The sequence below is a fragment of the Poeciliopsis prolifica genome, unplaced genomic scaffold (assembly GCF_027474105.1).
Source record: "Poeciliopsis prolifica strain line A6 unplaced genomic scaffold, Auburn_PproV2 SCAFFOLD019, whole genome shotgun sequence".
Classification (NCBI taxonomy): Eukaryota; Metazoa; Chordata; class Actinopteri; order Cyprinodontiformes; family Poeciliidae; genus Poeciliopsis; species Poeciliopsis prolifica.
The window spans coordinates 8,448,956-8,472,955 of record NW_026562394.1 but is presented as its reverse complement, the minus strand read 5'-3'; the positions used below and the strand labels follow the sequence as shown (position 1 = coordinate 8,472,955).

At 42.9% G+C, this 24,000-nt stretch overlaps 1 protein-coding gene and 1 long non-coding RNA gene across 4 annotated transcripts in view; both read left to right on the top strand.

The window, feature by feature from the left end:
- Window positions 1-1,420: 1,420 nt before the first annotated feature.
- On the top strand, window positions 1,421-3,462 carry LOC129368850 (uncharacterized). The gene is made up of 3 exons (XR_008606897.1): window positions 1,421-2,291; window positions 2,393-2,550; window positions 3,029-3,462. It is a non-coding gene; the product is annotated as an uncharacterized LOC129368850 (long non-coding RNA).
- A 5,783-nt stretch (window positions 3,463-9,245) lies between these two features.
- camkk1a (calcium/calmodulin-dependent protein kinase kinase 1, alpha a) overlaps window positions 9,246-24,000 on the top strand; it is a 51,930-nt gene continuing 37,175 nt past the window's right edge. For all 3 annotated transcript variants that reach the window (XR_008606863.1, XM_055043419.1, XM_055043418.1), the window contains exon 1: window positions 9,246-9,461. The gene's annotated coding sequence lies outside the window, so the exon portion shown is untranslated. The remainder of the gene's footprint in view (window positions 9,462-24,000) is intronic.

Sequence of the window (24,000 nt, the reverse complement as noted above, 5' to 3'; positions counted from 1 at the left end):
TGAATTGAAGTACCGGTAGGCACTTTACACATCCACTGAAGAAAATAGTTCCAAAACATATTTGAATAAGGAGGACAACGAAATGTATTTATTTACATTGAGAACTTTTGCTACATCGGTTTTACATTTGTTAAACCGATGTAGCACTCTCAAAAATTAATCTTGTGTTTCTTGGAAAACGTAAAATGACCCGCGGATGGATATGGGGTTTCAAAATCAAGCCTGTTCTCTTCATCAGTCCGTTGGCGCGGAGTCTGCCTGTTGGCTGATCTACGAAAGAATCTGTAAGTACATTTCTTCTGTTTTACCTAGTACCAAATTTTAGGGAGAGATTTTAAATCGCTTGTTAAAAAAATTGTTGCTCGTAACAAATCGGACGACAGTATCCCAAAAGAGGCTTAATTGTTATTGTTATTTTTGCTTTTCTTTAGGGTGATACTTTTTCTGATATTGCTAACACACACAGCTACACACAATAAGCAGATTTTAGTGCAGACCGATTTCAAACGCAGCGTTGTGGGCCAAACCATTTTCAAATACCGCCGCCATTCTATTTGTTGAGCTGCCATTGGTTCATTTGAGCGCCAACGAGGCAGAATGAAATCGGTTCACTGAAGAATCTATGTTGCTAGCAGAGGTTGTTACAAAGTGTCTGGACACAATAAAACCATTTGTATGATTTAAAAAGAGTAACTATTGTGCTTTCATTCTATGTACTTGGGCTTTTAATAATCTTTCTCACAGTCACATCAGCATGCATGGGTGGGTCTCATGTATGGATTCAGGCTGGTTTGGCTGGGACCCATGCAAGATTATTATTGTCGTTTTTTTCAATAAAACTGCATTGAATCGTTTAGCTTTGGGCTATATAGGTAATGATAAGAGGCATGGGTTTTATCTGGGCCAACTGCGTGAGGCTCAAAAGGTTAACCGAAATGGGACTCATATTGTTGGCTCAATTGGGTTAAATGTATGGGCCCAATTCAGCATTAACGTGGGCTAACTGGGCATGGGACAGAAATGGGAACACTATATGGGGCCCATGTGGTTTCAGTATATTGGGCCTAAAAGGTTTTTTGTAAATAGGATGAAGGCATTGTAGTTCATATTTTTAAATTCTTTTTTTAATTGTTGTGTGACACTTTAAAGGGTTTTGTTATGTCATAGTTTATTTCAATCTGCCGCTATTGTGTTGGTCTTCTAGAGTAGTCATCAGTGTCAGGGTTCCTGTGTGTGTATGTGAGTGTCGCATCTTATTTCAGCGAGGATCTTTGTGAGGAGCCCGTGGAGCTTGGCACAGGTGGAGGAGCAGCAGAATCTTCAGTCTACGCTAGATTGACTGAAGATTCTACTGGTGTATGCTAGATGGTTGCATACACCGGTAGTCACTCTGGCCTCTCCTGTTGTGAACAGTTTTCTGTGTCTACTAGAAGTCACCTGGTCTCTGTGTTTGTTCGATCCTAGGGGTTTTGTCGCCTCATTCGAGAACTCACCAGTGAATACCTGCCTGCTCGCTCCGCCGATTCCACTGCCTCCACTCCACCCTTCGAGCTTCCAGCTCTCTTCCATTCCCACCTCGCATTTACCTTCGGAACCGCTGCACACCCTCTCTCAGGAACCTGGCATCTCACACCCACGCCTCGAAAGACCCGCACCGAAGTAAGCCTGTTCCTGTTTCCCCTCCGATCACTCATTCTAAGCCCGTCATAACTAAGTTCTCGTTTCAGGCCAACCTGGTCGAGTGGTCCTCACCCTTCCGCTGATGTCCGGGAAATAGATTTTATTTTGTCCTGTTGTAAATAAATCACTCACTCATCCCTATCCAACGTGTGGTTACTGCATGTGGGTCCGTAAATTGAAACCCATCATGTCAATCAGTGGCCAAGCCTGAAACAAATATTGAAAGATGAAGAAATTCTTTTTGATATTTTTGCAATATTTAGCTAGCAGTTATGTGAAATGTACTTATATTTAATTGTAGCTCTAATTTTTTTATATGTACAATGTTTTAGGCTTTATTAGTTACATTTATAGTGATTTTCTAAACTTCTCTTAAGAGTAATACTACTGTCTTAGTCCTGTCACGTTAACAAAGAAATTAGGATAATTGCAAAACTGTTCAGTGTTTACAATATAAGGCTTCAGTAGTTAATCTATACAAAGGCTGTTTTGCCTTAATTTTTTTATTTTTTTGAAAAGTCTAAATGTTATATTGCACTAATAAAATATATATTTTTGCAGGCTTCAAGAGGATCAGCGTGTGAAGATCACTTTATAATGATTTGAAAAAGGTAGATTAATATGTTAGTAAAATTAAGCACATAAGAGTGATATAATGACAAACTGATGAACAAAAACAAAATGTTGTCCTGTTATTGTCATTGTACTTAAGGTTGCCATGGCTACAGAAATTGGAGGAGCATCCTTAGATGACACAATACAACCAGCTGTGCGATTCCTCATGTCCCATGAACTGGAAGTCCAGTTCAACCTTTTTGGCCAACATTGGAAACAAGCTCTTGGACCTGCGTCTCTTTGATGTTTTGTATGGTAAATATCAGTTTTTATTGTCAGAGTAACTTTTTTTTTTCACTTTTCTTTCTTAAACATATGTTAATTTATTAACATATGTTTAACATATGTTTTATGCTTTTGTTTGTTATTTTTAGTAATGTTTTTAGGTTAAAAATTGAGTCTTCAATTTTTGGTTTTATTTGAACAGTATTCTTTCACTGTTGTTAAGAACTTAAAAATTTGAAGGTAATATTGTTTGCATTTCAAACAATATTAAAATAACCACAAAACCACGATAGAACCTAGTAGTTGATTTATATAGATGGATATATTTTAAATTTACAGTAAGAATATAGTTTCTGTACATAATAATGATGACTCAAGAGTCCTTTTGATTATGGCATATCTCTGCAAGCATTTTTGCCCCATGAAGGGGGAGATGCAAATCTCATGAATGTTACATTGTGCTAAAATGAAACACTAATACAATTTCTACCTTTGCTTGTTATTTCAGGGGACTTAAAATAAATTATCCATCTACAGAATCACACAAGCATACAGCAAAGACTCTCGAAGTGGTTTACTGGAGCCCGAGTGGAAGTGGAAATAGACTAGAGAGACTGCCAGTTCAAACTCAGGTTGGGGAGGTCTTTCAAGATGGACAGTTTCAGTAAAGTATGAGAGATTTCAAATTTAAGCATGCATATGGCATGTAGGTTATTTTTAAAAATGTTTAACAAAAATGTATTGTGAAAGATCTATATAGGTGTGTATATTCACATTGTGTGTATCAATGTGAATATACGTGTATAAAGTTATATAGATAGTATTTAGATGTATACATTTATAGACCTGTAGGAAAATATGTAGGTGTCTTTATTTGTGTGCATCTATAGATATATATTTATAGATCTGTTTATAAGTTTGTTATAGTAAACTAGCTTCTGTTATTTTCAAAGATGTTGTGAATAATTGCAGATTTCTTTTTGTGCACCATTCCCTGAGTATTAATGAAGTTCTAATAATTGCTGTAGTGAGGTAAAAAATAACTCCTGACAATATTTTAAATTACTAAATAAAAGCCTTGAGCAAAATAACTTTTTCATCTCTTTTTTTTTATTTTTTATTTGAACACGTTTTAAGCTAGACTTTGGATTGTTGATCAAGATTGCATATCTATGAATGTAATTCACATCCAGGTTAGATGAGAATTGTTCCTACAGGATTAAGGCATCTGGGTCCCGCTGAAAGCCCAGTTAGCACCCATTGAAATCAACCTGGGCAAACCCATGTGGGGCCACCATGGAAACCGTGGACAAACCCACTTGTTACCCATATTCTAGCCCAGTTCAGACCCAATTGGGACCCAGGTAAATATTCCTGACAGCACCCTAGTGGGCCACAGATGAGCCTCATGTAAGTTAACCACATGGGCCCCACTGAAAACCCAGTCAGCACCCATTGAAATCAACCTGGGCAAACCCATGTGGGGCCACGATGGAAACCGTGGACAAACCCACTTGGTACCCATATTCTAGCCCAGTTCAGACCCAATAGGGACCCACGTAAATATTCTTGACAGCACCCTAGTGGGCCACAGATGGGCCTCATGTGAGTTAACCATGTGGGCCCCACTGAAAACCCAGTCAGCACCCATTAAAATCTACTTGGGCAAACCCATGTGGGGCCACCATGGAAACCGTGGACAAACCCACTTGGTACCCATATTCTAGCCCAGTTCAGACCCAATAGGGACCCAGGTAAATATTCTTGACAGCACCCTAGTGGGCCACAGATGAGCCTCATGTAAGTTAACCATGTGGGACCCACTGAAAACCCAGTTAGCACCCATAAAAATTTACTTGGGCAAACCCATGTGGGGCCACCATGGAAACCGTGGACAAACCCACTTGTTACCCATATTCTAGCCCAGTTCAGACCCAATAGGGACCCAGGTAAATATTCTTGACAGCACCCTAGTGGGCCACAGATGGGCCTCATGTGAGTTAACCACATGGGCCCCACTGAAAACCCAGTTAGCACCCATAAAAATTTACTTGGGCAAACCCATGTGGGGCCACCATGGAAACCGTGGACAAACCCTTTTGGGACCCATATTGCCTGCCCACTTATATCCCATATGGGGCCCACCTAGGTGTGCTGGCTGGGTTGGTCTTTGTTTTTCTCATACAAGTGAGCAATTTTGGGGGGGGGTTTCCAGCAGAGGTGATTTTAATCTTAAATAATCTTTAGTTACAGTGATTTAAAATCATACTATGTATGTGAGAGAAAAGTTAAAAAAAAAAAAAAACGCCTGGACACATTTCACGTTGCCTTTGGCATGCTACAAAACCCCTGAATCTCAGTACATGTGTTCCTCCAGCAGAGGGAGATGTTTGCCCACAGTGCCTCCCTCTGTGATGCCCCACAGTGATTTCTGCTGTCAGTATGTTTATTATGAGGCGATTATTGTCCCCAAAAATAGAAAGTGTGCTGATTAGTCCTGCAGTGACGACTTAACCAGCAGGGGGCAGTTGAGCCATTTCTTGCCACTTCAGGTTATTTGATATCTTAATCAAATCCAGTCACACAGTTATCTGACAACCAATTACCACATGGCTAATGCTTTGTCAGGATCCCACATGAGAGCGTGACACGCAGTCACATCCTCCCAGAGGAGCGAGGCTTCGCAGAAAGCAGCAGGGGGCTCCGGGGGGCCCTGCAGACGGAGCAGAAGCTCTCTGTGGAGTCGGGCTGTTATTTCCACACCGCATCTCACAGGGACGCTGGATTTGGGACGGCAGAGGGGGGGGCAGCGTCCCAGCAAAATATGCAGGCAGACTAATGACAGCAGCTGAGACAACTAGAGGACAGAGCCAGACTCATTATGAGGCCTGGACCTTTTTCCAGATTTAAATCTCAGTGGAAGTTTCCGTCTGATAGAGCAGTAGAGAGCAGCGCCTAATTGTAGAGCGGGAAAGGAAATTATATAGGGAAAAATCTGAAAAGTGCGGTGTGTGTTTGCTTTCAGCCCCCTCTACTCCGATGGGGAAAAAAATACGATTTTCTCTAATTCTTCGAAGCTGAAAGGCCTCTAATCTTTTTCTCCCTGCACCGATTCACCAGCAGGTTCAATTCAGAACTTTGACTACACCGCTACAAACCGTAAATGTACACATATATAAAAAAACGAAATAATTTTAATCCTAAATTTACAAGGAGTTTGAACATAAGTACTCTTAAAATCTTAACTTGATATCATTTCCGCTCAACACTTTTGTGCTACTTTTTGCTGGCGTGTCAAGTTGGCTATCAACATCTCAGTAAAACACTAAATTTGGAAGTAATTTTGTGTCGCATTTCATACCTGCTGATGTAACGGATGACATGTTAATGAACTGTAGTTTCCGTTAATAAAACCATCTTTCCTTTGATGATCGGGCACCAAAACCAACTCCAACCCAGGGACCCACAGCCTTGTGAATCCGGCCCTGTCTCCAACATTTTGTTTGTTTTTTTTCTAAAACTGACCGCAGCTCTCTCTTTCTCTCTCTCTCTTACACGTCTCCTTTTTAGACAACTTTCCCTCCTTGAGCCGGACATCTCTGATAATGATCTGGCTGCGCAGCATGCCTCTCTGGTCCCAAGGGGCCCGACTCAGTATGCTCATACATGGCTGTGTTCCCAACAAACCAGTTCTGCTGGCAGCACACCAGGCTCAGAGTACCAGTGTCCAAACCACCTGGGGGCGAGAGGTGGGGACAGGAAGCGACTGTCGCTGGGTCGTTGTGCTGTGAGGACGGCCTCTCTGCCTGCTGTGCTGCGAGGCCGTCGCCAAGGAACTGAATGAACTTGCTATGAACTTTTAGCACGTCCTCGCCAGAGACGGGGAAAGTGGTCCTGTGAGCCACGGCTCGTGTCGGCCGATCGCTTTTGGTGTCAAAGACGAAGAATCGACTAATGCAAATGGAGAGTTGTCGTTGGAGCTTTGTGTCTTTTCGACAGTTTCATTCCAAGAGCAATCGGCTGAAAGTAACGAGGTCCAGACTCGCTCCCTAAGTGGTGAATCTCTTCACTAAGCAGAAGCAGAAGTACAAATTAAGTGCGAATAAAGGGTGTTGGCTGTTCTGTAAGCAGCAGATTCATCTAAAAGACGATTCGATCGTAAATCATTGATACGACTCGTCTGCCTTAACTCAGAATCAGTTCACTCATTTACCGACAGCGAGTTAAAAAGTGAATTTTGTGAAATTTCACTCAAAGTGGTGATCAGAAACCAACACTTAAACTGGAAGTCTGGAAAAAAAAATCAAAACAAAAAAATAAACAACATCCAGGAAACAGTTGGAAACGTTCCAGGTGGATGATACCAGGAAAAGTGGCGCATGCTCTTCGGAACAGCCGCTTAATTAACATGCAATTAAAGTGTTTTCTGAGTCGGGGAGTGGGAGCATCTCCGAGCTTTTATTTTCTTATTTAGAGGATGATTCACGACAACGAGGGCCCAGCGGGGCCCGCTCTGACATCGAGTGCAGGTCTGACAGAGGAGGGTGGGTGTCATTTGTTTTGTCGGTGATCCACTGGCTGCTGTCACACGACTCAGACACGCTTGGTGAAGCGGCGACACACGCAGCAAGACGACAAGCACGAGTACGGGGTGTCGGATGTTTATGTTTTTAGTTCTTCACAGCAGTTCATGTCTGTTGCACACGTCCATGCACCCGTGCGTTGTCTACACCAGAGGTTTGCAGCCCAAAGAGCCGATTTTGCTCTCGATGCAGCCGGTAAAGTGGTTCACGGGCTCAAATGTCACATTAGCTTTCGAAAAAAGACAACTTACACTTTTTTTTTTTTTATAGAGGACATTTGTTGTCACTTTCAAAGATCTGAAATGTTACTTCCATCTTTACCTTTTACATAGAGAAACAGAAAATGTTTGAACAGGTAAGGGTACATTTTCTTTGATGGGATGTTGATGTTTGTGTAAAATACTTTCTAATCTCTTCACAAGACAAGAAAACAATGTAAAAATACATTGCTGGTATTTTTTGGTGCTTTTCTGTCCTGAAAATTCAATAAAAATCTCTCAAAATGTAAAATCTAAAAGACATTTAAATACCATCCCAGACTCCACAGGCCTTAGTTGGCAGGTAACAGGTCAAAGTTCAAAACGCGACATTTGTTGTTTTTAAGATGAAAGGCTTTTCTTTTTAAAGCAGTTTGAAACAAAAGTGGCTACATTGTTTAAGCATCAGCTGAAACCACATTCATGATGCACTGCGCTGTGAAAACAAGAGAAAGGAAACCTCATCTGAACCGTCAGCTGATCCGTAGATCAAAGTAATCGAGAGAAAAGATATGAGGCCATCTGGCTGGGGCTCGGTTGAAACCGGGTCGTCGAAAAGGACAAAGCTCTTACAAAAGCTCTTGTTAAGTCATGTGTCAAAACTATTTACAGTAAGTTGCAGAACCCTCGAACATTTTGATAATTTTTGTCCTGCAGAGTAACCACATATCACACATTGGTAGGTTTGCATTTGTACATTTTGCAGTTCTTTGACAAAACAATTTATAAAGTAGGTGCTAAAAAATAGTACTAGCTTGAGACAAATCTAACCCTAACTTCATTTTGGTCAGAAGGGCCGACGACACCTATATGGTCGACTGTGGGCTACAATCCAGTAGCTTGTCATCGTCAGCGTGTGAATGTGTGCATGAATGGAAATGATGGATTTCATGTAAAGCATCTGAAGCGCGATGTAAAAATCTGATGACATTTCATTTAATCAAAAATAAGCACAAAAATGTTTCCTTTAATTGTTATGGCTTCTGGCATCTAATTTAGGGGTTAGGGTTAGGGTTAGGGTAAGGGTTAGGGTTAGTGAGGAGGCCAGAGGACTTAAATATATATATATACGGTGTGAAATTTACATCATAGCATCCTCTTTCACCAAACAGTATGTCATACTAATTGTGTACAATTACGTGCTGCTTTATCGCACAAAATGCAGTGATTACTGTTGGGAAAAACAAAACTAGGAGTTCAAGGCACTATAGGAAAAAAAATGTTAGAAATGACAGTAAACGTATTGAATGAGTTGTTGAGAACCTAAACACCTTGATTAGTGAGCCCAATCAGCCGCGTCTCGTCCAGCGGGCTCAGTAATGAGGCGTCGATTCTCCTGGTTCCGCAGAACTCATCAGAACCTCGTTGAGATCCTGGCTTTCGGGAAATACCGTCGGGAGCTGGCCACTGGGGGGCGCTGGTTGGCCCTGAAGCCCCGCATCGTCCGGTGTTTAATGGAGGCGCCATGTGAACGACTGGACTTCGTGGCACGTGCGGTATTCAAGCTTGTTATGAAATTCAGCGCACGCGCTTGGTTCGGATGGAGAGCGAGCCGGACGCGAGTCCTTGGCGCTGCTCTTCGGGTGATTCCGCTGAGCGAAATGGGCGGATTTTAGGACCCACGGGTGGATTCCTGCTCGGATGATAAAACTTGTTGGAATCCGTTCGCTTGCCGACGCGCGACCGAAGCGGCCGGACTCAAATCAGAAATTGCCCACTGACCACCCTCTCCCCCCGCTCCGCCCCGCCGGTGCCGTTCCGAACCTCTCCGCTGCGGCGGCGCAGCGGCCAGACGAGCCGCGCGCAGCGATCCCTCCGCCCGATTCACGAAAACAGACGCAGGGGAAGGAGGAGGGGGGAGGAGGAGGAGGGGGGCGCGTGGGCTGCCGTGTCCGCGTTTTCCGGAAGAGAGGGTGTGAAAGCATGGGACGCAGCTCCTGACGGGAGCCGATCCTGCCGCGCAACCTAGAGCTCCGAAAGCCCGTCGGATCGTCCGCCGGTCGGCTGCGAGGAGAGGCGCGGAGCGGAGCGGAGCATCCTAACGGGACATCCCTCCGGATCCCCTCCGGCGGAGAGCTTCCAGGATCCCGTTTGGAGGGGGGTGAGTGAAACTTTTTTTTTTAATTCCCGGTGCATTCGCGTTCTGCACCTTGCACACATTTCTGGAGGGGGTAACGAATGTGATGTGGTTGGCTCTCACTCACCGCACACAGCGGGAAGAGGCGGGATGCTCCGCAGTTTGTACCCGCTTTCTGCGCAGAGGAGCCCCGCAGGCTGCAGCGGAACACAGACAGCGTGCACGGTGTGCATCTGTGTCACGCACCTGGCATGAAGGGATCCTTGCCCCTCATAGGGGAGCTGAATGTGTGTGTGTGGTTGGCAATAAAGGTACTGCTGAAATAATTCCTAGATGTAAGCCCTCATGTGCATATTTACGCGTAAACTCTGTTGTGTGCGCCTACTGTAACAAAGTGTTTGTTTCTCTTTGAGAAATAACTGTGAGCCACAGTGGACGATGCATTTGCATCAGACTGATGAGGCTGAAGCTTCACGTCCGGTTCTGCAGGTTTGACTTATTCATGTGTTTGAATGGGCTCAGTGGTTCTGCAGCATGAGAGCAGAGCCAGCCTAAGGTATAAGCAAGATAAGCTGCTGCTGCTGATGGGACCCAGGTCAACAAGGGGTTTCCCCGAGAGGGGAAAAAAAAAATCTAGTTTCTCTTTTGTTCAGCTGTTTAGAAATGGCAAATTGGAACGAGTTTGACGTTCCTTTCGATTTAAAACGTGACCTATGTGACATTCACAAAGCGCTGATGAGAGCAGTTAAAATCGTACAGGAGGCTTTGCTGATAGTTTGAGAATTTTATTCGCTGTGTCCGTCCGAAAATTAACTACAGAAATGATTTTGCAACCAGTTTATGTTCCTGACTAAAGTAAACAACTGTTCACCAGGCACAGCAACCTCTAGACTCAATTAAGTTATTGTGAATGAAAAAATTTTTTTTTTAAATCAACGGAGAGCTTAACATTCAGCACATTAACCTGCCGGTTTCTACAGAAAGACGCCTGTGATGAGACGCATCGAAGCAGAAGGTAACGCTGACGCAGCGATTCGCCGGGGGGACTGAAGGAGGAGCAGCGTCCATGCGAGAACTTCCACTGACTACATGACTGACATGTGATGTCCGTTCTGCCCCTCAGACCAGCGGAACCAGCAGGATGTGACATGACGCCTGCTCCTCTCGCACACAGAAAACCAGAAAACCAACCTCCGTCCTCGCCGAGGCCGCGCATAAAATGAGCTCAGCTGAGCTGCTCAGAGGCCGCGTTGCAACATCGCCGACGCGTCTGTGGCTGCCTGGGCGTTCAGCCGCTCGACTTCCCTCTTTTGGACTCGTTACACGCTTCTCCTTCATTTTTAATTTTTTATGGGCCGTGAATGGCACAGACGGCACCGGGAGACGCAACGTGAAAAGGAGGGGGGACAAAATGAAGGATTTCTGGATGGGATTCCATGAACTTTAAACGACTTTTCTGACTTGGAACAATTCGGCAGCAAGTAAAGCGGCTTTCGTTTTGTCCCTCTGGCCTTTTGCAGAATGCTGCTGCAGAATGGTGCAATTTTGCAGAACGAGAAGGCAAACAAAAAAAAAAAAAAGACAAGAGGAAGCTATTGCTGAAAGCTGGTTGTGGTCTATTGATTTTCTTTTCCTTTTTATTATTTCTACTGTATATGCGGAAGGCTGTGACACGGCATCGGCTCTCTTTGCACAACTGAAGCCGTCGGGTAGAGAAGGAAGTGTCGACACCTTCGAGCTCTTTCCGCCTCTTAAGCAAATTGGCTACATAAACAGAAATCAGTAGCGTCTCTTTTGATGTTTGTGCAGCTGAGCAGCACTGTGTGTTGTTTTACCTTTCGTTCCGAAAAAAGGATCTGCTGTTCCGGGCGTCTTCCATTCCCACAGCACAATGCTGCCACCACCGTGTCTGACTGTGGAGATGGTGTGTTTAAAGAGATATTTAGATTAGCTGCCTTTTCACTTGGCAGCTGTACATGCAGGGCTGGCTATTTCTCACCTGTACTGTGTAAAGGTTAGCTCTGCCCACATGAGCCTATCGTGCATCGAGGCTTGAACTGTTGCCCTGTGCCGGTTTGGTGTCAACTGTAGCTTCACTCTGCATGGCAACCACTTCCATTTTTATTACTGTCACATGTCACCAAAGACAAAAGAGAAATCCTACAACTGCTGCAATCTGACAGTGCTCCATTGTTGTTAACATTTCTGCAATCGGGAAGTTTTTCTCCTGTCTTCTTTGGTTTTTCTGTCATTTTCTTCAATAGGGTTTGAAGCAGAGGTAGGAAGACAACCTGCCATGTGCAGCTGAGAGCGCTGCTTTCCCAGAAGCGCATGCCTGCCGTATCCAAAGCAAACATTTCTGTGTTTAAAGTCTCACCGTCTTCAATCTCGCGTCCCTGACACCAAAGCGCAGCTGTGCGCCCGCTGCCGCCGCTCTTGTTATTGTCGCGACCCCCTGCTGCCGTCTCTCCTCTGCGGAATCGGCCCCCGAGTTCCTGGAAGCTCTCGGCGTGTGTTTGTGCAACTCGGCCGCCGTGGAATCGTTCTGCCGTTGCAGGGTTGAGCGACTCGAGTTTGGACAACTAACAGAACGGAGAGGCTCCTCCATACTTTCATTTTTCATGTGGCGCTCGGTTGTCTTTTAGATTACCGCTGAGCGTCAGAAAGAATCAAAAATATTACCACTATGACCATGGATAGAGAGTCTGGTGGACGATTTCTGAGCTTTAATTCAGTCGACTTTAACAACATTAGCCAAATTCGCCTTCCTTTTTCAGCACTATGAGAATTAGGAACAGCATTCAAACATTTTCCTTCTCATTTTACCGTGAGCAGTCAGAATGTATTCAGAAATGTAGCAAATACTGTAAAACAAAACGGTTTTGCTAATTTAAAATGCATTAATTTGAACTACGATTAGCATCCAATATTAGTGATTTCTATCTGTAAAAAGCATTCTTCTTTAGGACTGCTGCCAATCAGTATTCTGTCGGTTATTCTGGCGATTAATTGAGTAATTGGACAAAAAACAAACACACACACAAAAAAAAAAACTGCTGAGGTAACAGCATCACAGCCATGGACTTAAAAAGACACAAACACCAGAAGAAGAAGAAGCAAATACAGTCACTTCTTCAACAGTATTTGTTGTGGAGCCACTGGAGATTATTCTTTGGGGGAAAAAAAATAAAATCAAGAAAATAATGGGCAACCCCGAGTTTCCTGTTATTGAAGCAGTTATACAACTATAATTTTCGCTGTCCACTGCAGGAGAAGCCGTGAGGATCTACAATGACAAGTTGGAGAAAGTTGTGCAACATGAGTTGCAACAATGCTAAAGTTAATTTTAACTGAACTGAAAAGCAGAAATTGCACTCTTGCACCTCTTTGGATTTGTTCTCCATGAACTCTGCAGATCACACATTGCCTGCAGTTGCTCTTTGCGTAAAATAATTTGTTTTACGAGGGTGTGTGCGTGCGTGTGTGAAAACGAGGCGGCTCGAGTTACAAAAAGCGTGCAGCGGCCATCTTCAGCAGTCCGTTTTATGTTCCATGCAAACAAGTCGTATTCCGCCGCTTTGTTTCCACCGAGGATCACGTGTTGCAAACGGGAGCTTTTCGCCTGATCACCTGCTTTAATTGCACATCCCTCGTGTTTGACCATGTTGCACTCCAATGAAGAAATACATATAAATATAGACAATATTTAGGTCTTGGTCTACACATTATGATTATTGTCTAACTAATGTTTTGCCTAATTAGTCTGGCTGTCTGTCTGGGAGTTTTATCCAGAAAAACACAACAATAATGAAGTCCTTTTACGAATCAAACTACTTTTAAGTAGCATATTGGCGCATAAAGTTAATTAAACACTGAACAATGTCGCCTCGGCATCATGTCAATCGGCGCGTTATTTGACGCAGACCGTAGTGCGACAGTCTTCGCTTTCCCAGGTCCACACGTGAACACAAATGCAGACTTTTCTCAAGTCTCCACTTTAGTGGGAGCTTTGATGAGTAAGCGCTTTTAGTCACACCATCTTAACCAGGCCTCCTTTGACTCCCTCATGGTTTCACTTCTGCAGCCTAAACTTCATCCGACGAACTGAAGGTGAGAACAAAAACGCGTTAAGCAACACACCTGGTTCTACTTCTGACAACTTCTGCACACAGTTGCAGGAATAGATTTGCTGTCGACATTCGTCTTTATTCATCTCCGTTTCTGTTTTCCAGGTGCATTCCTAAATTTGGGAATCGGCCCTTTAAATAGAGCCTTGGATTGTTTCTTGGTGACTTCGGTGGCAGAAAACATGCAGTGAGCTCCAACACAGGGCACCAGTCATTTATGATTTATATCAGATTAGCCACTGCTATTAGATATTAATCGGTGGCTTATTTCTAAATTGCACAAGTTTAAATGAAAGTTGAACAAATATCAACTAAAAGAAGAAAAAAAAATCTTAACAACACTGATTTATGGTGCAATTAATATGCACCTAAATGCTACCTTTCATATTTCCACACCACCTTGATGAAAATATAGTTGTTGATGTCAGCCGGGCTTTCAGAGCATCACTCCAAGCTTCAGTTCCCGGGGTGGGAAGGTGTCACCGCCGGAGAGACCGGATCCACACGTGAATACATTTCCAGGGTCTCATCTTTCCACTCGGTGTGAGAAGCACTTAACGCTTCATTTTAGCCTTGATTATTCAAAACACAAGCAGCAAGGATTTAGGGACTTCTCAGATCTCTCACTTAAACCTCATCAAGTGCAGTCAAGCAACCACACACACACACACACACACACACACACACACACACACACACACACACACACCTCTCCACTTGTCATTAGCATGTGTATCAGAGGTACCTGCTTGCATGATGTACCAGCTGCACCGGTTATTCATTATCATCAGCGCAGGTTTCATTTCAGGGGAATATCTAAACGCTGCAGCATGTGAGCGGTAATGAGGAAAACAACCCAAAAACTGAGAATGGACATCCATGTTTGTTCATCGAGCCTCTAGTTTAACTTTAGTTCAGAATATTAAGAAATTATTTACTTGAATCAAGCTCTTTATCTCTGGCTGTAAGGGTTACTTGCGAGTTAGTTTTGTCTTCTTTCAAGTGTGCAAAACTAGAACTGAAGAACCTGACGGTTTTTTCCGTGAAGCTACTCTACCTCTATAGCATGATGCTGCCGCCACCATGCCTTACCATGGGGCTGATATTATTTACAGTGACGTGCAGCGTTCAAAGGTGTTTTGCATCCACTCCGTAGAAATTGAAGTTAGATTTTATGTGCCGGTCTTTCAACAAAAGCTTTTCTTGTCCACTGGGCCACTTCGTTACAACACTGAAACGTTGGAAGGAGAAGCAACACACTGTGACCCAGTCCACAGGAAACGAGGAGCACTTCTTGAACGTCTGATTCTCGTGCCGGAGCTCCAGATGCTGTTCAGTCGGATATTTGCAGACGTCTGCTGTTGTCGGATAACAGCAGAAGTAACTAAAGTGTGCTGTCCAAACCGTCTCCCTCCTCAGACAGAAGCGTCTCCTCTGTTCGCTGCATGTCACAGTTTTTCTCCTCCCTTGGGGCGTATTGTTCCGCTCAGTCTCTGCCTTCTCTCCGCTTTTGCGCAATCGTTAAGCAGGATTTCACGTTCTTCCAAAAGCGAGGACGATGTGCAGCTTTAAGCCTGCACACAAGCAGTGGAGGAGAGCGCTTTTGACTTGCTTTGACCTTGGGAAACTCTTTGCTTTTTTTAGATGAAGGAAGCAAAAATGATTAGTCACATATCTGCACAAAGGAAGTCGGGTTTTTTTTGTTTTTGTTTTTTGCAAAAAAGAGACCAGCATTGACTCGTAACAACACAATACGTTTTCCGAAGATACACAGAACTGTTGTGCAGCTGGAGTCGTCTCATCCTGGAATTGATTTATTTATTCAAATTTTACATTACTGCACATTGTGGAGGGTTTTTCCCTTTTTGGTTGCTGCATAGACTTGTCAGTTCTGCACAACTTTATTGGCTTAAATAAATGTATTTATTTTTTAGATTTATTGATCCATCAGGGTGAGGATCAATAATCCTCCACATCCAAGTTGGTGTTTATAATTTAAACTAAAATAGCTGATCGCTTAAAGAACTGATTAAAAATGTGTTCACACATTCTTGTTTTTTTTTGTTTTTTTTTCCTTTGGGGTGAGTAGTGGTAATTATTCTGCCCCATTTTATAGTGAAACATTTGTGTCTTTTTAAAGAAAATTTTATCTGGAGTGGAATTACTCATCAAACTCTGTGATTTTACGTAAAAAGTTTGGCTTTATTGTGGATTTGATATCACTTTACAAAAGGTCAAATTCGGCCACATGCATGTGCCTATTTTTGATTTAATGTTCCTCCAAAGTTGGGTTTTTAGACGGACCAGAGATTGTTTTTTTGTTGTTTTTTTTTGGCCTGCGTCAAGAGTTTTCTCCCCAAACGGATCAGACGTTTTAAGCAAAAGTTTGATTTAAAGCGAACTAAACGGGGCCGGTGTGAACGAACCCAAAGCAGACTGGGGGACATTTGATCGGGTTTTAAAGGGAACAGACTGAAGATTTATGTACATCCAATTTGTGTGCTTGTTTTTCTTTAATTGGTTAAAGTTGGTTGTTGTATAAATGTTCCACCCTGAGAAAAAGGGCTTATTAAAAACCCCTCAGACTGAAGGACCAGAATGATGATGTCAACTTTCGCCCTGCGCTGCATACAGTCCAGTAAGTCAGGCAGCAGTTGACTGTCAGCAGTAAACGCTAAAGTGTAGAATATCTCTGCCTCCGTGCAGCTGCAGGCGACTCCTGTTGATCGACTGCCATCACTTAACAGAGAAATTGTTCCTGGGCGAGAATTCAGCCCTCATTGCTCCGATGACGAGGTTTATTCATTTATTTTGAAATAGATAGGAAGGCTCTTGCAGCTCTGCACTCTCTGCTCCCTCTTCAGCTTCTCTCTGCATGGTCCTCTGCAGCGGTGTCCTCGCAGTAGCTCCACATTGAATCGCTGAAGGGGTGGAAAGCCAAATATGACCGACACTAGTGCTCTCCCTTTCAGACGGAAACCTCTTTCGGAGGAGCGAGGCATTCTTTACACGCGTTCCAGTTCTGGAGCCACAACCTTCGTCACCGTTTCTCTTTGTAGCTTTTGCAGAGGTAGGGAGTAAGAGTTTTTTTTTTTTTTTTTAATGTGGCGTTTCAAAATGGAGAAAAGGCCTCACAGCTCAATGTGCGTACGTTCCCCACATTTCTTGATTAAAAGCTGAGCTTCATCCTTCAGAGAGAAAATAACCAGAATGACTCTACTGGAAATACTGAGAATACTTTGCAAAACATCTGTCCTTAATCCCATCAAGGAGCGAAAATGCTGTGCACTAGATTATAAATGGGGAGGAAAATGTGAGGTTAAGTCCATAAAATGCATGTTTTTTTTTTTGTAGGTCAAAATTGTAGGTCAACAACACATGGAGATCACATCTTCACACATCGCAGGAGGTTTTCCTGGCCATTTCCTCACACGGATCCATTTATTTCACATTGTAAAGAATAATATCGATGGATTAATTTTTTTCCTGCACTGTTCTGGAATTGTAGTCTGACTACGACTGGCAGCAGAGGAAGCTTCATTGATTCAAAAGTTCATCCCGGATGCTAATTGTTGCGTCTCATTTCTCCTTTAGATGTCTTACAAGCGTCCAGACACTTTATCTTTGTCCTCTGTGCGTTTGCTACACCGTGTTAACCTGTGCTCTAGGATCACTGTTGGCTTCAGTGAGCATTCTTTAAAGTTTGGCCAAAGTGAATCTAGTCAGAAGAGGTTATTGGACTAAAATCAGGTGAAGTCTGGTTTTGAAGTTTAGTTGAAGTCAACATTTAGTTCAGATTGGCAAGAGAAGTTCTAAATAAATGGTGCGGCGCTCAAAGGTTTTATCTTTATGATCTGGCAAATTGCTTAATCCTCTTACTGTACGGGTCCATAAGTTCAGTCATGCTACTTAATATTTGAACCACTGTGATTTCTGCTAAGTTTTTGACACTCTCTTTTACTCTTTTAAAGGAATCTTATTGGGTTTTTAATGCTGCGCTCTCGCTTTGCCTCGGATGAAGCCGTAGATTACGGCCGGGTTACATCCAACGTTGTCCTTCCTGTCTTCATGAGGGCATTTTGTGACCTCGATACTAAAAATCACTCGCTGGATTAAACCAAAATAAAAAAATAACAAATTGTAGGAAACCCGACGACGGGGCGGAAGGGACGAACAAACGAGAAAAACCGGATCTCCAGTCTCTGAACTCACCGGAGCGCTTTCTGGAGCTGCTTACTCTGCTTCGGAAAAACATCAACAATTTGTCCTCGATTTAATGGGCATGTGGAAGTTGACTCAAGCCTTTCTGCTTCATGCGGCTGCAGTGGAAGCACAGGATCAGGGGAAAAACAAGCACAGCTTTCTTTAGAGATTGCCATTATTTAGATGAGTCATCTAAGGACCAGTGGGCTAAACATTCCTCTCTCTGATACCAGCAGTCGGCCCACAGCGATGCCTCTCTACTCCTTTGTCGGCGACCGCTTCCTCAAACAAAGAGCATATCCAGTTGATCTTTTTCTCCAAGAGCGTCTTCAGCTTTTTCAGACCTCCAGAGTTGCATTCAGGAACCTGTTTTGCAGAGACGAGGATAAAAACAATTTGCCTTGTTGTCCTAAATCCAGCGAGAAAGACTGATTTGTTTGGGGTTTACTGAGGAGAAGTTGAGGACGTCAAGAAGTAGCAACGACTGCTTCTGCCTCACAACTAAAACCGAATCAAACCTGTAGATCAAAGAGCCACATCGATCACGCTGCTAATTAGGTTAATTGAAACATTGTTTATAGCCAGAAGCTGCAAATGGGTGAGCAGTAATGAGGAGCCGGTGATATTAAGATCTCACAGTGGATGTTGTTGAATGAAAGTCGGCCTCACAGCGTGAGTTACAGCTGAAGGAAAGGCTCCAATGGCATTAAAGATTGCTCCCTTTGCCCTGGTAAATAACATTTCTCTAGAGCCACAACATTTTATCGAGCTTGATGAATGCCTTTACATTTCAGGGATGCAGCAATATTAAAAATTCAAACAGATATTGCTATACGATATCAGTTGTTGTTAATATTGGCCTGATTTTACTCATCAGACCAAAGCAATTTTTAAAAATTTGTCTGACTAATTTAACAATTGGATAGCAAATGGTGGTTAATATAGACTTTTAACTGTATAATTTGAATTAGGTGAAGCTTAAACAGGCACAAGAGAAGTTCAAGGTTTTTACAAACAAAAGATATTTTTCATCTTAAAAGCAAAATGTGTATTTTGTTTGTACAGTCTGGATTAACTGCTCTGAATGTTCTTTGTTCTTTCAGCAAACAATTACTAAATTAATTGATTATTATATCAATAATTGATCATCACGATTAATTGGATTAATCGTGATGATCAATTATTGACAGACTAAGGGAAGAGGAAACTTCTGATCATTTCAGAATAAAATGTTTATGCCAGATCACTAACATATATCACTATTATTCCTATGCCAACCTTTCTACACTTTTAAAACTGGTCTACAAATTTGATCCTGTATGCAGATCGACTCAGTTATGGTCGTGCTCAGGTTTTTTTTGTTTTTTTTTTTCTTCCTGGATTAAAAGATAGCGAGAGCTGAATCGGTTCGCTGGCTACACGTTCATGGCTCCCCAGGCGCTTTATCAGTCGGTTAGACAGCAGGAACATTCAGCCAGCAGCAGCAGCCGCCGCCGCCGTGCATCAGGACTTTCCTAGTAGCCTGCAGGTTTGTGCAAGTGATGAGAAGGCATGGAGATCAATTGGATGTTCTTCCTCTCTGAAGGATTTAGAGTGTTACTCCCAAGGGGAGAGATAAATGGCTTCTCATTTTCCTCAGCAGCAGATTAATCCTCTGCAGGGTCACAGCGGAGCAGCCAAGGTATTTACATTCAGGTGTCTCAGGCTCCTGGGGGAGAATTTTAATGGTCAAATAAAGGTGAAAAAATATTATGTTTCTCTGAATTAAAAACAAAACAAACTGCAGTTCCCCACATACGCACACACCAGCAATAGGTGGTTCTAAAAATAGAACAACCAAGGCGTACCACGGTTAAAAATCGAGCGACTCTTTGGTTCTCAGGATGTGGAGGACCCCTCTGTGTCGGAAAGGAAGCTCGTCAGAAGACATTTTTTCAGACTCCAGGGAGGTCAGCCATGCCGGACTTAGCAGGATCATTGTCAGCGCTGGCAGAGGAGAAATAATTGGCTCATCCAACTTGCCAGTTTGTACTCGTACATCCTGTGTAATCCCGGGCTTATTATCGCCTGAGGCAGCCGGGCTCAGAGAGGGTGGCCCTGGATTTGGTTGGGATTGTTGTCCCAGACTATTTCCACTTCAGTCAGATTGGTTACAGCTCATGGACTTGGTGCGCGTTGTCTCACCTGGGGAGCAGCAATGGCTGCTTTTGTCCAACGCATCCGTTGGATTGGAGGCACAAACCTGGTGTTGGACGGGTTCAAAGATCCAGCTGTGTTTCATAGTGTTAGCAGCTAATCCTGCTGATTGATTTAAAGTGTTCGGGGGATTATTATGTGACAGGTTAACTCAGTAGAAACTGTCTTGTATTTCTTTTTTTTTTAAGTAATACTAACTCAGCAACACTGTCATCAAGACTGAATCATTGCTTCCTTAAATGAGATGCAGTTTCTCTCTTTTGCCTCCAGGCAATACAATTTTTATTTATTTTATGTAATATCAAAGCACTCTGCAACACAAGTGGGTTCTGCATTTAATTAAAGGGGCGTTATTATGTTTTCCAGCATCATGATATTTTCCAATAAAGTAACTTTTACAAAATGCTGCATATATCAAATATGACTTACAAGAAATTTGAGTTTGCAATTTAATGCTTTGAAATTGGACCGCTGTCCCTTTAAGAAGCTCCTGCTCTTTTTGACACTCTGCCATCACAACATTCCTCTATCAAGGGTTGTTTGACGTCATCATGGTCTGGGCTTTCCCTCCGTGTTTAAAGTGAAAGTAGTCGTTCTGTATGTAAAACTCAGATTTTGAAGGCAGCAGTAAATAATATCTGATGAATTGCGTTTCTCATTATTGTGGCATTTGGCAAATAAAAATGATTTTGGTAATTTAACAGACCTAATGATCAGACCAAACATAGCAAGTGATGTTAGGTCAGATTTTTTTTTAAATAATTTATTTTTTTTAAGATGGTGAAAAATGTTTTTTTCTCACTGTATGTAAACTTCTGGTTTCGACTGTAAACCACTTTGAGTCCAGATGAGCTCGTAACGTCTGGGCTGCTGTTCTGGTGAGCCGTTCTGGATCCTGATGTGTCATTTTGCTTCCGTTGTTGCCACTAAAAATAAATTGGCTTTGACACAAAATGAACAATCGCATTCCAAAGACGGCAGGAGAGAGAGCAAAAGAGCCTGTTGCTCCGAGTGTGATGGATTATGGGTTCTTTGACTTAAGCTGCTGCACACTGCTGCTCCATATGGATGAGGCTCATCCAGTCAACAGAGATGTAGCATTATTGCAACCAACCAGGAGAAACGCTGGGAAAACCTCGTCCTAGTGTGCATGTCTTGGGTAATCCTTTTGAAATCCCATAAAAATTAAGAATTTGTACAAATGCGTGTGTGTGTGTGTGTGTGTGTGTGTGTGTGTGTGTGTGTGTGTGTGTGTGTGTGTGTGTGTGTGTGTGTACCTGCAGAGGAGCGACGCAAATCCTCATTTTTGTCTTGCTGCATAATCCATCCAGGTCAGCAAGTGAACGTTCCCGCTGGCCCGTCCGCTCCTTGCATTCTAGCACTTTGTTTTCAGCATGAATACTTAATGTGACCTGTCCTTCACTTGAGGGAGATGAAATGTGACAGGACCCCGTCAACCTGAGGGGACGGGGAGGACGCAGCTCCAGGCAGGGAAATCTCTTCATTCTAGGAGCCAATTTCTGCATAACAACAAGCCAAAGACAACATTTGGTGGCTGGAGCTGAATGTGGCCTTTGCTGAATACTGCGCCAGCTTAAAAAAAAAATTTCACACTTCAGTACAGATTAGGGATTTCATGCGATGCCCCTAAAGCATAGCAGACTTTTACATTTTTTGGCATTTCAAAGTGTACTGTTCAGTCTAGTAACTAGAACTGGGAAACGCACTGCACAGCTGCAAGCCTGTCGAGACATGGTTGTACACCTCAACTGACAGGATGGGCCTTTACACAGCGGTGGCAATTGGAAAGCAATTTGTAAACCAATCAGAAGCCATCAAATATGTCTTGCGCCTTTTTTACGAGCACCAAGCAGCGCGTCTCGACTTGGCTCAGCGGTACTTTCCGTTATAACTGAGGAACTGCTGTCTGGTTCTAGCCAAGGTGGTCGTCTCCCTTGGCAGTCTGTTTTAGAAGTTGTGAGCCCACAAAAGCTCCCATGATGTCATTTTGCAGATGTACCCCATTTTGCTTCCAGTTTCTCCAAAATCCATGTGCCAGTCTAAGAATGCAGAACCGCTCAGGACGTGTGAATGGAGTCGACTCCGGTCATGGAGAAAAGGTTTAAAGGAGTCGTTCTTCCACCCATTAGCCAATGACTGACAGTCTTCTGACGTCTTGCTTTCAGCCAATGCTGTCTCGGCACGCTCGGAACCACAGTGAAAAAGGTTCTAAAACGGGCTGGTTCCGCCTAATCATTACTAGCGGAAATCACTTAGAACAGAGTCGACCCGCACTGCTAGTGGAAAAGGGCCACTAGAGGGTGCTCTAGTTAGATGAGACCTAAATCTGCACGTTTCACAAAACATAAAATAATTCACATCCGAATGAACCCAAATGAACCCTGCATCCCCACATCGACACAAAACGATGACAGACTTCCAGTTCACCTTCAAGCAAAACAACCATACTGCTCATACAGGCAGAGATGCATTGAGATGTAATAGTCCAAACATATTCGTATTTTAGAATGACCCAGGCCTAAATCTAAAGGAAATTCTGCAGTATTACCACATAATGTTATTGGTGCCATGATTATGGTTTGATGGAATATTGGATGCTGAGTAATAAACGTCTGTAGTTGTAGAGTCGATGAAAATGATGCTTCGTATGTTTGTTGTTAAAGGCCGATACAGTGACTTTCCAGGCATACATGTTGAAGCCAGTGCAAACGGCTTCAATATTTAGAGAGTAACGCGTACAGCAATCAGGCTCCCTGATGTGTGCAAGCATCTTCGCATGGGAGGGACTGTAAATGTTTATCGTTTAGCTCGATCTCCAAAGCCCCAAAACCCGACCAAAGTTCAGCGATTCAGAGGGCGCTTTCAACTTCAAGGGAAAATGTTTTGCATTTAATTTCTCTTGCTTGACTGCAATTTACTGGACTTTGAGTGCGGATGAATTCATGATTCTCACTGGGATGTAGTGTCCTCTGAAGCATAGAGAAACATATTTTCAGTGCCTGTCTATCCAAACTGCCGTCTTTAAAGCAGACTTTGTAGCTTTTTGTCACCTGACTCACTTTATTGCATAGTAATCTCTTTGGTTGTAAAACCTGTAGGAAGCAAATCTCACTATATTTATCTGACTGCCCTGGTGTCCTTTAATGATTAGTTATGTTGTACCGGTTGCTATTGGAAATTATATGTATGAGAAAACAGTTGACCAGCTAAACAACTTCTAAAGCTGTTTTTCCAGATGGACTGATGCACTTTAGTGGAACATCATTACCCTGCTCATAATAATACATCAATGAACTGAACATAGGAGTTGGTAGAGATCTAACAGAGCCTTTCTCAAACTCAGGGAACGCTCACTGGCATCAAGTCAATCGAGCTCTAACATGAACAAAGGTAGAATTTGGTCGTTTTTACCTTTGCAATCACAAACATCCGAGAATCGAAGCATCACATAAGTGTCCCAATTTACACAAATATTGTCTTGAGGTCTGGCTGGCTATGACTGCTTGCACTACGTCATTCATTGAATTGAAATCCTTCTGAGGCTCTTTTAATAGACAATAAAGTCTGAAAATAACTTGCCAGGTATTGAAAGTTCCAGTTGTTATGGATAAATGGGTCAACATATTTAATCACAGGACATTTAAAGAATGAAAATAAGCAAACATATCCAAGCAGACATTTACATTTTAATTAATTTTAATTAATTACCTCGAGCTTCTATTCAACAAATCCCAGAAAAATCAGAAAAGTCTGATTTTTCTGATGAGTAAAAAACCTCCGGATAGAAGGAGGGTGTACTTTCTATTTCCCACAACTGATTTATTTGCTGTAGTTAAGCATTTCAAGCCATAATTTGGACCAGGATGGCTGGTTTTGATGTCAGCACACAGCCAAAGGATGATTGAAAGCAGGTTAGGGGTAAAAGTGGCTCACAAATGGAAACCAAATCAATTTATCTCTCCTCATGGCTACAGGCCATTCATCCCTCTTACTGCAATTGTCTCTGCTGTTTGCTA